Consider the following 16,162-nt stretch of genomic DNA (forward strand, 5'->3'; position numbering starts at 1 on the left):
GAAAACAATTCGTGCAGGTCATAAAACCGGACTCTGTTTTTTAATAGTTAATTAAAGTGTTTATCGATACAATTTCGTTATTTCGATCGATAATTACGTTGTTAGTTTTTATTAGTCTTATTAGTTTTAATCGAAATAATTATCGTACGATTCCCCATTTCAACTCACCATGTTTTGACTGCGAACAAACAGCTGATAGCGGTGTGTCTACATTTTTAAAAGAAGCATGGCCTGCAAGACGTCGATAGTGGAAATTTCAGCTCTACTAACGTATGACAGATTATAAAGGTATGTTTCAATACAGGATATGTCGTATTGACTTTTTCTTTTCAAAGTATTTGCACTTTTCAATCTAATCCGAGATTCCTCTGACTCTTACCTCCGCTTTTGAAGTACGTCACAATATAAAAGCGGGCGTTAGAGTCAGCGGAATCTCGGAATATTATCTGTCCACTGTATTTTCACGGTAGCTGCAGAACTGTAGCTCTCCGGGAAAAAAATATTGACAGACCGGAGAGCTACAGGGCCACCCATTGAAAAAATTGTACATGTATATTTATTGCGCAGAAAAACGTGCGCTAGTTTTGGACTGATTTACCTTATTTATACGCAAATTCTGTGAAAACATTAGTACCATTAAATTCTTCATGCAATTTACTACTGATATCGACTCTTTATTTGCCTCAGACTTTCTCCGAAACACGCTACCGACCTCGGAAAATCAAGTATGTTGAATTTACATCGAGATCGAGAGTCGCCATTTTTACATGTAAACAAAATGGACCACATGAATTTACGGGACTGGTGATGGTGTTTAAAAGACTATCCGAGGCAAGTGAAGAGAGGATATCAGTAGTAAATTGCATGAAGAATTTAAAATTAAAAGCGGTGGGAGTCCTAAGGTACACAAGAATAGAATGTTGTAATTAGAGTGCATGTTTGCATGATGATAACTTTACCCTAAATATTTAAATATAGCAGATCTTTACCATATCGCCTTCACTTAATTTTTAAATTAAAAAACTCATGCTTGTGTTTAATTAAATAAATATATTTGACAAAGTAAATATTCAATCTAATTCAAATTAGACCTTTTGTCTCGCTCTCTGTTATATATGGTTATTGCTTGTGTAACAGGCATGTAAAACAGAGTGCGAGATGAAAAGTCTCAAATTTCAAATTATATCAAGCTCAGAATTTAGGTCAATGTTCCATGATATCTATTTAACAGTCTTCTCAAGATATAAGTATTTCACAGAATCATTGTAATTTGAGAGATTAGATTATCTTTTATACATATTGATTCATTTTAGGTAAGCTTTACATGCATATCACATTTACATAGCATGTAAATAATTTTTACTGCATGTGCCTCAGATCTCTCTCTCTCTCTCTCTCTCTCTCTCTCTCTCTCTCTCTCTCTCTCTCTCTCTCTTTTAATCTTGGCAAAGACTGAAACTGTCAGAGGGCAACTTAATTTTGTGACAAAAATATCTCGATCTTGTAAAAGAAATCCAAAGTGCATTGAATTTTAAAATGAGCATGTATTATTAATCCCTCATTTTTATGCGCATTATACATAGTATTGTTTTTAAAACATGTAATTCGTAAGAAAAAAAAACCCTCGCTAAATTTATTCGCAATAAACCCCAGTACAATTGACAAAACATGGTATACACGTACCAGAAGCTTATACTTTGACACTGCATGTTTGGATTGGTAATATTCCTTTGTAGTTTATGAATTGAAATATTGCTGTCGCACTTCAAGTAAAACAAACTCTCTCTCTCACTCCTGCTCTCGCTCTCTCCCAATCTGATATGTCTATACCCAAGAAATTATTTTAATGGTATGATATTATGACTTGATATGCACATTTTTGTTTTTGTACTGGCTAAATGTTAATGTCATATACCGGTATTTGGATATGTCATACTTATAACACTGCATGGTCAGTGTATTTTTTCCAAAAATATTATGTATATGTTAATGTAAACACAGCTATTACAAGTACATGTATGTTAACACAGCTAATTTTTTGTTTTCATTTCAGCTTAAAGCAGACTCTTGTTACCACATGGCTTTTACCTGTTGATTCTTGTGGTTTCAGCTCTTGAGGTTAACCTGTCACCTCTAACCACATGCATATTCCCTGTGTTCTACAGACTATCTACCGGTAATTCAAATTAAATCGGATAATGCATGAACAATAATGGAACTTTAAGAAAGCATCATGTCCTATTGTGGTTTGTTCATGTTTGATAAGAAATTATGAAAAACAAAATTAAGGCTGTTTAAAGAAATATAATTGTTGTGAAAATTTGTTTTTCAATAAAAGTATGCAATTATATTTCCTTCATTTTTTATTTTATAAAGATATTTAGATGTGTTTACATAGTTGAAAAATCACCCAACTCTTTCCAGTTTTCTCCATTAAGATTACATGTAGGATATGTAAATGTACATTTGACTTTTGAATAACACCAGCAATGATTATTACTTTTGAAATGAGCAAGAAACAATCTATTTTCATCCTTTTAAGGTATATATGCATAAAAAGAGTAGAAAAAAACATGTCAAATTTGAACATTTTTAATGGAATTCTCCTCCGCCTCCAGCTACCCGGGTGTGTTTGAATTTAATTTTATTTAAGGCTGATGTTGAACTTGTTGATCTTACTGTTTTATCATGGTTAAAAAGAGACAAGAAACCAGAATAGATTAGATTTTTAATAAATATGATTGTTAGCTTACTTTTTTTCATGGAAAAAAGAAATCACATGCAGGAATACTTGTCTATTTATTTATTAAAATGCTACAAATCATTCAAGAAACATAAAAAGATCAAATTTTAGTATCATTGATGATTGTTTTCAAACATGTGTGAGAAATGACTCATAGAAATTGCCACAAGTTTCAGAAAATTAGGCAAAAGATTTCAAACCATGACTTTTTATGAAAATCAAAAGATAGGGGGTGGGTATACATGTAAGGGCATTTCTAAGTTATGTGAAGCTTTTATCAAGATAATATCATGTAGATGTATGTTGTATTGAATAAGGTTTCTTATTAAAGGTGGTTGAACAACAATTGACCTCTAAAAGGTCAGGTAAAGATGTTTTACTATGGAGAACCCTGTAAACCTGTGTTGAGTAAAAGAAATTGGAAATGGTGGGTTCACTTAAATGGCCATATGTTTATTAAACCTCAATGGAATTGTCAATATGTGGTATACTTTTTTCTCAGAATTGCATTTCTTATTCTAAGACAAAGACATCTGTTCATAAAATGTACTAAGTTAAAGGTAGCAAGGGACGATTCGGATAAAGTACCCGTTAATATTTTTGTAAAATTAAGGTACATCACTACACCTAGACTTATACTTTTTAAGACACTACTTCACAAGATGGCGATTTAAATGTTTTGTTGAACACTTAATATCGTTCGATTGGGTTGTATACCGTCATAGCTTAATGGTTAAAGTATTGGGTTTCTAAACCGTTTGAGTTTTAGTCCGCCTGGAGCTTTTGTTACTGTTTATTGAATTAAATTTTTGAAAATGTAATTGTTCATCCAAATTTGCACATTTTTTGCCTTTTTGACTTAAACACTTCTTATCAATTATGATATCTATCATAATCAAGTAATTTTCTGCTGATTTGAGAAAATATTTCAAGGTGTTTTGAGCCACCTTAAGAGATGCTGTACTTGAAGGCTTATGAGTGTTGCTAAGATTCATAAAATGAATTTTAATGATCATCATTAGAGGGATCTCCCTTGTTGGAATTGGTATGCAATATGAAAACCCCTAATGTTTAATACGTATATGAGAATTGAATGGTGAAACTTGCGGCTAAGACTGTTGTGTTGACTTTACACTGTGAAATTGCAAGTTACAAATGGGAGGTTATATAACTCGAAATTTATGTGGATGGGACATTATATACCTATTCACTGGGTATGAGGATGATAGCAAGTTTATTGTCCTCCAAGACAGCCACTATTTCATGGGCGAAGCCAAGTGAAATAGTTGCTGTTGAGGGGGACAATAAACTGTCTGTCATCCTCACACAACACAACAGTCTTAGTCTGTCTTTCTGTCAGTAAATAGATATAGATATATTAATTATTATCCTGAAGAAAACTTAATTTGTTGGCCATGCAGAATTTCTTGATGATAAACAAATTAGAATTATCGGACTTTGAATTTAATGCTGTGATCGGATTATACCAGAGGTGTTCCGAGTTTAAAAAAGGGAAATCGAATGCTGCCGGTGAATACTTTCGTTGACTATTCACCATGGACAGATAGCATAGAAACTATTTCACAGTTAGATGGAATAGCATGTTTATTCATTGTAATTTTACATAGGAAATATTCACAGAAATATAATAAACTTTTCATTGCTAAGTTTCTGACATTTGATGGTGCAACAAGCACACAGTTTGGAAGGTCAAAGGTGACATCTTTTGTATCTGACTCCTTTTCGGCTTTATAACTCAAAAAGTTTATAACCGATTGAAATGAAACTTTGAGAGATTATGTGCAACTATTATGCCTCTAATATAAGATCCTAAAGTTTCTTTGAAAACGACCTTTCCGTTTTTACGTTACGTCATTTAAAAAAAAAATTTAAAAAGTCATTTTGTCCGCAGCGTTTCTAAAAACGCTTTAAGATAGAGGCTTGAAATTTTCAATGGTTATGATTTTGTCGTTTTACCTCTGTGATAAGGCTCGAAATGAAAATCTGTCACTTCCGGTCAAAACCGGAAGTGAATCAAATTTTTCGAAAAATTGAATTTTTTGATCAAGTCAAAAATGAATATCTGTTTTGTAGAGCTTATTCAACTTAATCTAACACTGAAAGCCGTTTTCAAATCGGACGATGCATTAGAGATATCGGGGTTTAAAAATTGATTTTTCCAGAAATTTTGATTCCGCGTCCTTGGTTTAAAAAATAGCGTAATGTTCAAAGTAAAATTAACTCGTACCAAAAATAATTGCTAAGTCGTACCTGAACACATTCGGATTTTTTTGTTCAATCGTTCTTAAAATCGGAAAGGTTTTTGTTAAGTCGTACTTAAAATCATTCGTATTTTGTTAAGTCGTACCAGGAATATTCGATTTTTTTCATATTTTATATTAGTTACTCTTGTTATTGGTTTAAGAGCTCTGCTTCTTACAGGAACTTCCAGCTTTACTTCCGACATTAACGGAAGACCCACTCGTTGCTTTGCAACGAGCTTTGCTCTAGTTATTCTTTTTTTTCTTTTTCTGACTTTTTTGGAGCGCTATTTCTCAAAAACTATCCAACCGATTCGCACAAAATTTTCAGGACGGATAAAGCATGATCGGCGCTACATATTATAAAATTTTTAAAGGATGACGTCACTTCCGGTTTCAGATATTGACGATTTTGTAAATTTTTAAGGGTCATTTTGTCCACGCATCTCCTCCGAAACTAATCAAGATAGAAGATTGAAATTTTCAGGGATTGTAGATGAATGTATGTAGATGTACCCCCATGCTTCCAATGATGAAAATTGCTCAAGGCCTCAAAGCTCGCCTGAACCTGAAAATTAGCACCAAATTTTTTCACGAAATTTTTGCACATTTTCTGTGATATCTTTTGATGTATAAATATTTTGTTAAAACATATAATGCAAAAGTTGTTTCAAATTACACGGGCTTTCGTTTAATATCAAGAAAAAGGGGCTGGCCCCTCAAATTAGGGGCCAAGAGGGCTGTAAAGTCTTCTTACAATAACTCTTTACTGAATAATAATTTGTTATTAATTTTAGAAGCAAAAATGTTCATTGTTGGGCTGTTTATCTATACAACACCATACTTAAGTCATATGTTACGTAATTAGGGGTTTCAAGGGGCCAGAAATTCAAAAATTTGATCATTAATATCTGAAAAAGGAGAAATATTTTTAAAAGCAATGTATAACAAAAGTTGCTCAAAATAATGTTTTGAACAGTATGCTATCTTAAATGTTTTTGTTTATGACCCCGTTTAGGAGTTAAAGGGTCGGCCCCTAAAACACATTTGTACATATATCTCAAGAATGATTAACATTTCTTGAACACTTGTAGAACAAAATATGTTTGTATTTGCAAGACCTTTCATTTGATATCAAGAAAAAGGGGCTGGCCCCTCAAATTAGGGGCCAAGAGGGCTCTAATGTCTTCTTACAATAACTCTTTACTGAACAATAATTTGTTATTAAATATAGAAGCAAAAATGTTGTTTGTACATCTGTTCATCTATACAGTACCATACCCAAGTCATAAATTATGTAATTAGGGGTTTCAAGGGGCTATAATTCAATATTTTGATCATTAATATCTGAAAAAGGAGAAATATTTTGAAAAGCAATGTAGTACAAAAGTGGTTAGAAATAATGTTTTTTACAATATGATACCAAATATTTTGTTGTTAGTGGCCCCGGTAAGGGGTTAAAGGGTCGGCCCCTAAAATACAGTTGTTTAGATATCTCGAGAACGGTTGACAATTCATGAACACTTCTAGAACAAAATATGTTTATATTAGCAAGACCTTTTTTTTGATATCAAGAAAAAGGGGCTGACCCTTCAATTTAAGGGCCTGAAGGGCTACTAAGTCTTTTTATAATAACTCTTTTCTGATCAATAATTTGATATAAATCATAAAGCAACAAAGGGGCTTTTATAAAGCTTAATTTAAACTGATATCCGTTTTAAAATTGGACGATGCATTACAGAGATATTGGGATTTAAAAATTGAGTTTTCCGGAAATTTTGATTCCACGTTTTTGGTTAAGGCAATAGTGTTGTGTTCAAAGATAAATTAACTCGTACCTAAAATAATTCGGAAATTGTTAATTCGTACTTAAACATAATCGGATTTTTTTTGTTAAGTCGTTCTTGAAATCAGAAAGGTTTTTGTTAAGTCGTACTTAAAATAATTCGTATTTTGTTAAGTCGTACCAGGACTAATTCGATTTTATTCATCTTTTTATTTTAGTTTTTCTTACTATTGGTATAAGAGCTCTGCTTCTTACAGGAACTTACAGCTTTACTTCCAACATAAACGGAAGACCCACTCGTTGCTTTGCAACGAGCTTTGCTCTAGTTATTATTATTTTTCTTTTTCTTTATTTTTCTGACTTTTTTAAAGATTAATATCTCAAAAAGTTTTCAACGGATTTACATGAGGGATCAAGTAGCAGTATTGTGCCTCAAAGATTTTAAATTTTAAACTACAACGTCACTTCCGTTTTTACGTTACGTCAATTTTTAAATTTTAAAAAAGTGATTTTGTCCAGGGCGTTTTTCAAAAACGCTTCAAGATAGAGACTTGGAATTTTCTGTGTTGAAGCATTGATCGTTTTTATTTGGACATAAGGCTGGAATTTAGTTTCCGTCACTTCCGGTCCAAACCGGAAGTGTTTTAAAATTTTCGATTTTTCGAATTTTTCGTTTTAATTTCAAATGTTTACGATGTTTGTAGAATCGGTCGTGCTGAATACGAAACTGAAATCTGCTTGAAAATCGGACGATGCATTACACAGATATCGAGGTTTAAAAATTGATTTTTCCGGAAATTTTGATTCCGCGTCGTTGGTTTGAAAAATAGCGTAATGTTCAAAGTGAAATTAACTCGTACCAAAAATAATTGCTAAGTCGTACCTGAACACATTCGGATTTTTTTTGTTCAGTCGTTCTTAAAATCGGAAAGGTTTTTGTTAAGGCGTACTTAAAATCATTCGTATTTTGTCAAGTCGTACCAGGAATATTCGATTTTTTTCATCTTTTTATTTTTGTTACTCTTGTTATTGGTTTTAGAGCTCTGCTTCTTACAGGAACTTCCAGCTTTACTTCCGACATTAACGGAAGACCCACTCGTTGCTTTGCAACGAGCTTTGCTCTAGTTATTATTGTTCTTTTTATTTTTTTTTTTTTTGACTCCTTTTCGGCTTTATAACTCAAAAAGTTTACAACCAATTTTAATGAAATTTTCAGAGGTTGTGTGCAACTATAATACCTCAAAGTTTGTGAAGTTTTTTTTGAAAACGTCACTTCCGTTTTTACGTTACGTCATTTTAAAAATTTTCAAAAAGTCATTTTGTCTGCGGCGTTTCTCAAAAACGCTTTAAGATAGAGGCTTGAAATTTTCAATGGTTATGATTTAATCGATTTACCTCTGTAATAAGGCTGGAAATGAAAATCTGTCACTTCCGGTCGAAACCGGAAGGGAATCAAATTTTTCGAAAAAATGAATTTTCTGATCAAAACAAAAATGAATATGTGTTTTTTAGAGCTTATTAAGCTTAATCTAACTCTGAAAGCCGTTTTAAAATCGGACGATGCATTACAGAGATATACGAGTTCAAAAAATGATTTTTCCGGAAAATTTGATTCCGCGTTTTTGGTTAAAAAATTAGTATCAAATTCTTGGTTAAATTAACTTGTACCTAAAAATTAATTGTTAAGTCGTACTGTAACACATTCGGATTTTTTTTGTTAAGTCGTTCTTGAAATCGGAAAGGATTTTGTTAAGTCGTACGTAAATTTATTCGGTTTTTGTTAAGTCGTACCAGGAAAATTCGATTTTTTCATCTTTTTATTTAAGGTACTCTTGTTATTGGTTTAAGAGCTCTGCTTCTTACAAGAACTTCCAGCTTTACTTCCGACATTAACGGAAGACCCACTCGTTGCTTTGCAACGAGCTTTGCTCTAGTCTTATTATTATTTTTCTTTTTTTTTCTTACAAATTTTGTGTACAGGATTTCTCAAAAACTACTCGACCGATTTACACGAAACTTTCAGATTTGATAGATAGTTATCTGAACCTTATTGGAAATTTTTTTTACCGATGACGTCATTTCCGGTTTTGATTTATTAACAATTTAACGATTTTCAGAGGGTCGGCTTGTCCAGGGGTAAACTCCCGAACGATTTAAGATATTGAGTTCAAAATTTCAGGGATTGTAGACAAAAGGTTGTAGATCTGACATGTGGTATATATATTGTCCTGTGACCAAAAGCGCCGAAGCTCGCCCGAGCTCGAAAATTACAGTTGAAAAAGCGTCGTGATTTTTCGTGGTTTTCTTTCAATATCTCTTTCCTCGATTGTATTTTGTTATAACATGTAGAACAGAAAATCTTTATTAGGTCAAGAGCTTTTATGTGACATCAATAAAAAGGGGCTGGCCCTTCAAATAAGGGGCTGAGGGGGCTCTAAAGTCTTTTAATGATAAATTTTCACTGCGAAATATTTTGTGATAAGTTATAGAAGCAATTATGTTCATTCTAACGTTATCCACCTACACATGGCAATCATTAACTCCTATGTTACGTAATTAGGCGTTTTAAGGGGTCAGAAGTCCAAAAATTTGATGCTCAATATCTCAAAAAGTAGGAAAATTTTGAAAAGCAATATTGACAAAAGATGCTCAAAATATTAAGCTTAACTATCTGCAACCATAATTTCTTTGTTATGCGGTCCCTAAAAGGAGTTACAGGGTCGGCCCCTAAAACGGCCCTCTCCAAATATTTCGAGAACGGTACAAAATTTGTAAACATTTGTTGAACAAAATGTGTTTGAATTGATTAGAGCTTTCATTTGAAATCATGAAAAAGGGGCTGGCCCTTCAAATAAGGGGCTGAGGGGGACCTAAAGTCTTTTAATGATAACTTTTTACCGTGAAATATTTTGTGATACGTTATAGAGGCAATTATGTTCATTCTAAGGTTATTTACCTATACATGGCAATCATTTCCTCCTTTGTTACGTAATTAGGGGTTTTTAGGGGCCATAAGTCGAAAACTTTGATCTTCAATATTTCAAAATAGAGGAAAATTTTGAAAAGCAATATTGAACAAAAGATGCTCAAAATATTGAGCAAAACAATCTGCAACTATAATTTCTTTGTTATGCGGTCCCTACAAGGAGTTACAGGGTCGGCCCCGGAAACGACCCTCTCAAGACATCTCGAGAACGGTACAAAATTTGTAAACACTTGTTGAACAAAATGTGTTTGAATTGACAAGAACATTCTTATGAAATCAAGAAAAAGGGATCGGCCCTTCAAATAAGGGGCTGAGGGGGGTCTAAAGTCTTTTAATGATAGCTTTTTACTGTGAAATATTTTGTGATACGTTATAGAAGCAATAATGTTCATTCTAAGAATATTTACCTATAAATGGTAATCATTTACTCCTATGTTATGTAATTAGGGATTTTAAGGGGCCAGAAGTCCAACACTTTGATCTTCAATATCTCGAAATAGAGGAAAATTCTGGAAAGCAGTATTTAACAAAAGATGCTCAAAATAATGTGCTTAACAATGTACAACAATATATTGTTTGTTATCTGGACCCTAAAGGAGTTTTAGGACCGGATATCAAAACGATTTTTCCCAGATATCTCAAAAACGGTAACCAATTTCTAAACACTTATTAGCGGTACACAAAAATATCTTTTAACGAAAATGAATGAAAAGGAGCTGATCCCTTAGATAAGGGACACCAAAGGGATAGATAGTCTTTCACCCATAACACTCATAGATTCCGCGTCCTTTTCCGGATAAGTTTCGTTGACGAAGATCAAGAGTAAGGCCATTCCTTATTCTAAAAATCGGACGGAAGACCTCCTCGTTGCTCGCAACGAGATCGTGTCTAGTTATTATTATTAGGGTCTTCCGTTTTCAACGGAAGACCCTCTTGTTATTCTTCGGTTTCTTTTTAGGGTCTTCCGTTTCCAACGGAAGACCCTCTTGTTATTCTATTGTTTCTTTCTATTATTATTAGGGTCTTCCGTTTTCAACGGAAGACCCTCTTGTTATTCTTCGGTTTCTTTTTATTATTATTTTTTTTCTTTTTCTTTTTTTTCTGACTCCTTTTCGGCTTCATAACTCAAAAAGTTTTCAACTTATTTAAAGGAAACTTTCAGGGTTTATGTGCAATTATAATGCCTCAAAGATGTGAAAGTTTCCATAACAACGTCACTTCCGTTTTGACGTTACGTCATTTTTAAACTTTAAAAAAAGTCATTTTGTCCGCGACACATCTCAAAAACGCTTTAAGATAGAGTCTTGAAATTTTCTGTGGTTATGAATTTGGCAATTTACATGTGCAATAAGGCTGGAAATGGAAATCCGTCACTTCCGGTCGAAATCGGAAGTGAAACAAATTTTTCGAAAAAATGAATTTTCTGATCAAATCAAAAATGAATATGTGTTTTATAAAGCTTATCAAGCTGAATCTAACACTGAAATCCGTTTTAAAATCGGACAATGCATTAAAGAGATATCAGGGTTTAAAAATTGATTTTTCCGGAAATTTTGTTTCCGTGTCCTTGGTTTGAAAAATAGCGTAATGTTCAAAGTAAAGTTAACTCGTACCAAAAATAATTGTTAAGTCGTACTTGAACACATTCGGATTTTTTTTGTTAAGTCGTTCTTCAAATCAGGAAGGTTTTTGTTAAGTCGTACATAAAATCATTCGGATTTTGTTAAGTCGTACCAGAAATAATTCGATTTTTTCATCTTTTTATTTAAGTTACTCTTGTTATTGGTTCAAGAGCTCTGCTTCTTACAGGAACTTCCAGCTTTAATTCCGACATTAACGGAAGACCCACTCGTTGCTTTGCAACGAGCTTTGCTCTAGTTATTATTCTTTTTATTTTTTTTTCTGACTCCTTTTCGGCTTTATAACTCAAAAAGTTTACAACCGATTTTGATGAAATTTTCAGAGTTTGTGTGCAACTATAATACCTCAAAGTTTTTGAAGTTTCTACGAAAACGTCACTTCCGTTTCTACGTTACGTCATTTTTAAAATTTTCAAAAAGTCATTTTGTCCGCGGCGTTTCTCAAAAATGCTTTAAGATAGAGGCTTGAAATTTTCAATGGTTATGATTTAATCGATTTACCTCCGTAATAAGGCTGGAAATGAAAATCCGTCACTTCCGGTCGAAACCGGAAGGAAATCAAATTTTTCGAAAAAATGAATTTTCTGATCAAATCAAAAAAGAGTATGTGTTTTATAGAGCTTATTTAGCTGAATCTAACACTGAAAGCCGTTTTAAAATCGGACGATGCATTACAGAGATATACGAGTTCAAAAAATGATTTTTCCGGAAAATTTGATTCCGCGTTTTTTGTTAAGAAATTAGTATCAAGTTCTTGGTTAAATTAACTTGTACCTAAAAATTAATTGTTAAGTCGTACTGTAACACATTCGGATTTTTTTGTTAAGTCGTTCTTGAAATTGGAAAGGTTTTGTTAAGTCGTACGTAAAATTATTCGGTTTTTGTTAAGTCGTACCAGGAATAATTCGATTTTTTCATCTTTTTAATTAAGGTACTCTCGTTATTGGTTTAAGAGCTCTGCTTTTTACAGGAACTTCCAGCTTTACTTCCGACATTAACGGAAGACCCACTCGTTGCTTTGCAACGAGCTTTGCTCTAGTTATTATTCTTTTTATTTTTTTTTTCTGACTCCTTTTCGGCTTTATAACTCAAAAAGTTTACAACCGATTTTAATGAAATTTTCAGAGGTTGTGTGCAACTATAATACCTCAAAGTTTGTGAAGTTTCTTTGAAAACGTCACTTCCGTTTTTACGTTACGTTATTTTTAAAATTTTCAAAAAGTCATTTTGTCCGCGGCGTTTCTCAAAAACGCTTCAAGATAGATGCTTGAAATTTTCAATGGTTATTATTTAATCGATTTACCTCTGTAATAAGGCTGAAAATGAAAATCTGTCACTTCCGGTCGAAACCGGAAGGGTATCAAATTTTTCGAAAAAATGAATTTTCTGATCAAATCAAAACTGAATATGTGTTTTATAGAGCTTATTAAGCTGAATCTAACACTGAAAGCCGTTTTAAAATCGGACGATGCATTACAGAGATATACGAGTTCAAAAAATGATTTTTCCGGAAATTTTGATTCCGCGTTTTTGGTTAAGAAATTAGTATCAAGTTCTTGGTTAAATTAACTTGTACCTAAAAATTAATTGTTAAGTCGTACTGTAACACATTCGGATTTTTTTTGTTAAGTCGTTCTTGAAATCGGAAAGGTTTTTGTTAAGTCGTACGTAAAATTATTCGGTTTTTGTTAAGTCGTACCAGGAATAATTCGATTTTTTCATTTTATTTAAGGTACTCTTGTTATTGGTTTAAGAGCTCTGCTTCTTACAGGAACTTCCAGCTTTACTTCCGACATTAACGGAAAACCCACTCGTTGCTTTGCAACGAGCTTTGCTCTAGTTCCCTATTCTTTTTTTTTCTTACATATTTTGTGCAGGCGATTTCTCAGAAACTACCTGGTTGATTAACATGAAACTTTCAGATCTGATAGATATTACTCTGAACCTTATTGGAAATTTTTTTTAATGGTGACGTCACTTCCGGTTTTTAGATATTAACAATTCAACGATTTTTATAGGGTCGGCTTGTCCACGAAGGATCTCATAAACTAAAAAAGATATTGAGTTCAAAATTTCAGGAATGATAGTCCAAAGAATGTAGATTTGCAATAGGGCATTTATAATTTTTCAGCGCAAAAAGCGCCGAAGCTCGTTGGGGCTCCAAAAATGAGATAAAAAAGCGTTGTGATTTTGCATGGTTTTCTCAATCTATCTTTTTGTCCGGAAATATTTTGTCAAGACACGTAGAACAAAAAAGATTTATGTTTAAAAGATCTTTCATTTGACATCAAGAAAAAGGGGCTGGCCCCTCAAATTAGGGACCTAGAGTTCTTGAAAGTATTAGCTCTATAACTCAAAAGCGGTTAAGATTTCAATATGGCTGTCGCTGCAAAATATGTTCATTATGATCTTATTAATGTCGTAACAATAATATTTTGTTCGTGTATTGCGTAATGTGAGTGCAAAAAGCTAAACTTGTTACCATGTATTTGTGTTTTATTTGGCAAATAAACGGGGTATTTGTGCGTATAACTGGCATAACGGATACCAGTTTACATACGGAAAGTGTATAAACATTTTAGTTATTTTATAGTGAAACACATTATGGATAAAAGAACTGTTTCTATGCAATGCATTTGAGTCGCATTTAAAATCTAGCTGAATCCCGAGCTGTGTATGTGAACAATTACGTATCCGATCCCTTGCCCGCGGCCGAGGAAATAGGTCGCGGCTGGACTAGCGAGCGGTCTGCCGTTATCTAATACACAAGATTTGCGTCTGTCTGTAATGCACACATGGGTGTTATTTATGTAGCTGCAAACTCAAAAATTCCGATTTTAATGATTTTAATAGTAAATAAAAAAGATTATACGTTTACCTACTACCATAGACAGGTGTACTAGCTTGAGGTCGGAAAGTGTTTAAACAGTTTAATTCTTCTCTAGGGAAACACATTATGGGTAAAAGAATTGCTTCTATGCAATGTATTTGAGTCGCATTTAAAATCTAGCTAGCTGTATTCCGAGCTGCATGTATGTAAACAATTATACGTATCCGATCCTTGCCAGCGGCCGAGGAAATGGGTCGCGGCTGGACTAGCGAGCGGTCTACCGTTATCCAATACACAAGATATGCGCCTAGCTGTAATGCACACACGGGTTTATTTATGTAGCTGCAAACACAAAGACATCAGATTTTAACGATATAAAAGAGTAAATGAAAAAGGATTATACCATTACCTACGAAGTATTGCTGTTTTGCTCTCGTAACTCAAAAAAAAGAAGATAGTATGACTGTCATTGAAAAAAGGGCGTTCTTTGTGATCTTGTCTATGTCATGAAATAGTTTTTTTGTTGGAAAATAAAATTCAGTTATCAAACTGCAAAAATTTCAAACCCACCACGTTGAGTGTACAGTTTCATAACACGGGCCGAGGAGATGCCGCGCTTGTGGACAGCCGATTCGCTGTAGGACACATGCTTCTCGTGTTTATACGTTATCACACATTCCAATGCTCATTGATTCGTTGTTATTTTCATTTCCAATTATATTGGTTAACGATGCATCAAACCATTGATTAAAATCATAGTTCGTATAATAAAGGAAAAAGCTGCCACCAATGAATATAATACGTTTTACAGTCGTAAGATTTGAAATGTAAATAAATTCACTTGTGTCCGTTTGTGACATTTTGCTGCTGAGAATTAAATGCATTACACTACCAATTTCAACAAAATATAGGCGATATTCACATAAATATCTGTAATCTATGATAATGTGATACTTCATTTGGCTAACAAAATATTAGAATTTTTTATGTGTTTAGAGAGAGAGAGAGAGAGAGAGAGAGAGAGAGAGAGAGAGAGAGAGAGTTAAGCAGGATGTTGTAAGTAAAAGTTGAAATATATTTAAAAAGCGTTTGAGATAAGGCAGCTTAAGAAGTACAATGTTACATGCTTGCGGTAGGTACGGGCACAATAAAAACTAACCATTTTTAAACAAGTTGAAGTTTTATTTATTCACGCCGTAAAATAATAAGGGTCACAATATTGGTATAACCTCTTCTCAATGGTAGTCAGATTCATTAAAAAGCATACTCATTGCTGAATTTATTCATTTACTAATTAATTTTTTTTTTGATTCTGAAAGAATATGTGAGTTTTAAAAATTTAATGTACATGTACATTCATTGTAAAAGTTTTGATTGTATTCGGACAGCTGTGAAGATCAAGTAGCGAACACATGGTTAAAAATACTACATGTACTTAGTAGATTAATTCTCTAATACAAATCGAATTGGCTTTAAAATTTGCATATTCAAGCACACTTAAATAGTTAATACATAATTTATATATAATTATATTAATAAAAACGTCTGTATGCTGTATTATGTATTTGGTGTCTGATTAGGACTGTTCTTCCCCAAAAAGAAGCGCTCTGCGATCGCGTAAAAAGCGTTATGTAAAGTACAACACTTGATTGGAGTACATGCTTATATACATTTTTTTTAAAATGTGTACGTTTAACTAAGCGAAATTGTAGATGTCATGGAGTCAATAGGCAAATCAAATTCACCAATCAGGCAATAGCAGTTATCTAATGCCTATGATTGATAATTTTACAAGGTAAATTAATACATGTAAATATGAATTTTAAAGCATTCCCTGCTCCCCTGTTAAAAGCTCCCGTTACCTGCATTCTTTTATTAACGATTTTTGTGCACACATTTATTCGGAAATGGCTCAA

The 16,162-nt window shown here is 33.1% G+C and overlaps 1 long non-coding RNA gene across 1 annotated transcript; it reads left to right on the top strand.

The window, feature by feature from the left end:
• The first annotated feature begins 296 nt into the window (after positions 1-296).
• Positions 297-2,350, top strand: LOC128158619 (uncharacterized). The gene is made up of 2 exons (XR_008240017.1): positions 297-902; positions 2,054-2,350. It is a non-coding gene; the product is annotated as an uncharacterized LOC128158619 (long non-coding RNA).
• Positions 2,351-16,162: the final 13,812 nt, after the last annotated feature.

Source organism: Crassostrea angulata, chromosome 8 (genome assembly GCF_025612915.1).
Source record: "Crassostrea angulata isolate pt1a10 chromosome 8, ASM2561291v2, whole genome shotgun sequence".
NCBI classification, from domain to species: domain Eukaryota; kingdom Metazoa; phylum Mollusca; class Bivalvia; order Ostreida; family Ostreidae; genus Magallana; species Magallana angulata.